Source organism: Trachymyrmex cornetzi, unplaced genomic scaffold (genome assembly GCF_001594075.2).
Source record: "Trachymyrmex cornetzi isolate Tcor2-1 unplaced genomic scaffold, Tcor1.1 scaffold100, whole genome shotgun sequence".
In the NCBI taxonomy this organism is placed as follows: domain Eukaryota; kingdom Metazoa; phylum Arthropoda; class Insecta; order Hymenoptera; family Formicidae; genus Trachymyrmex; species Trachymyrmex cornetzi.
Genome location: NW_017295544.1, coordinates 102,382 through 104,615, shown reverse-complemented (window position 1 = coordinate 104,615; position 2,234 = coordinate 102,382).

Genomic DNA, 2,234 nt, shown 5'->3' with positions numbered 1-2,234 from the left:
CCAATTAATTCATCTCATTATTCCGTTTATAAAAGTATTAAGGTACGACTATGAAAAAATTAATGCTTAATAAATTATTAAATATTTAATGTTAATATATATGCCAGAATAAAGTATAAAATATCTCGTAAATAATCGATTTTTTGATACGCTAGTTTAATACTTTTATATGCAGAATAATTAGAGGAATCATATTGTGTAAAAAAATCATTCAATTCCATTTAAAAAAATGGAGGTGATCTTGAAATCTCCGAAGCGCATCCATCCATAGAAAAACTGTTAGTATATTATACCCCCTCCCCTGCCCATGATGCTATACAACTTCAATAAATATATTATTACATTTCTCTAAAAATAGGGGAAATTTTCTAAGTGAACAGAGTTACTGTTCCACTCTTTATATATGTATATGTATTTATGTATGTATATGTACGTTTATTATATACTTTATACTTTTATTTAAAATAGGACATACCCAGCAGATACAATTATATCCAAAGTAGAAATGTCCCAAGCCAAATTTTACCTCTCTCTGTTTTATTTGCAACATAAACTGCCAAATCTAATTGAAATAAATAATTTAATAAGCGTCAAATATATACTATTATTCTTGACAGTTCGGATACATGCATAAATTTTATCAAAAGAGGAGTAAATTTAAGACATTATTATAAAACATTAATTATGTTACTTTGTCGCAGATATTAAGGCTCCGCCGACTAGTCACAGCGGCAATGTTGAAATCGTGACGTCAGAAGCGAGGAATGACACATTTATAACAATTAATAAAACCATAAAATATGTATTACAGGCAATAGGAGTCGGCACTGGTTATCAATCAGCGCAATTTTTGTTAATACTAAAAAATATAAACCTTAACTTTGAACGTTTGAGTCTTTATCAGCAACCTTTCCCCCTAGCGCAACGATTGGAACATTGCATGACAAAATGATATCTCCAACGTTTTTCCTCTCAAAAATTGAACCGTTTACTGTTGTGAGGTAAGTCGTTGCATTAGGAGGTCGATTCTGTATCTTCAATCAAGGTGAAAATTACAAAAGTGAGCAAATTTATTTAGGTATTGACCAATGAGATTATCAGTATTCTAGTAAATTCACTCACTTTTATAATTTCACCTCTATAATCACCTTGTTTCAAGATACAGAATCGATCCCTAGGAGGAAAGATTGCTGGTGAAGACTCAATCTATGAGTGGAAACGTTCAAAGTTAAGGTTTATATTTTTAGTATTAAGAAAAATTGCGCTAATTGATAACCAGCGTCGACTCCTATTACCTGTAATACATATTTTATGGTTTTATTAATTGTTTTAATTAAAAGAGTCTCTATAAAAACTTATTAGTTTTTTATTAATTTGTAATTTATCACATTAATTTATGTTGCACGCCATTTTTAAATAAAGACAATTTGATGAAACAAAATGAGGAGATCACTTTAAAACACTTGTAAAAATCGATGAAAAATATCCTGTCCTCCCAGGACAGTAAATGGTCGTAAAAGGCACGTAAAGTGAACTTATATTCGGGCAGTAACAAATGGTCTGACAGATGTTAAAACGAGTAAAACGTACATTTTTACATATAAAATTCCAAGATAACTTTAGTTCTCATCGATAATTACGACTTTGAGAAGTACGAGACAAGTCACATTTTAACATACAAATACTAACAAAATGGCATGCAATATAAATTTCGTCATCAAAACGTCACTTTTCCACGCTTACAAATTTAGCCATTTATCGTAGTGCGGTGCTGTAACACTACGCTGTAAAGGGCATGGCACATAAAAAAACTTAAGACGTAAAACTTAAGCAGTAACGAAATCAACATGTTGGATTCGCTATTGCTTACGTATGGTCTTACGGTCTCGATTGTGATTGGTCGATTCGCTTACTGCTTAAGTCTTACGCCTTAAGTTTTTTTATGTGCCATGGCCTTAACTACGTTGAATGTATGACTATCGGTTTCGCCAGACCGCCGTTGTCCGCGCACAAAGATGGTCGGAACTGTTTCCGATTGAGTGGTAATTGTAAGTCATTGTCGTAGGTCAACGCACAATGATTTTACGTAAACGACATACATAAAATCATTGTCCGTTGAATTACGACAACGACTTACGATTACGACTCAGTCGGAAACAGTTGTGACCATCTTTGTGCGCGGACCCTGACTTTGTATCGCTACCGTCAACGTAGAGTTCTTGGCTGAGTAGTAA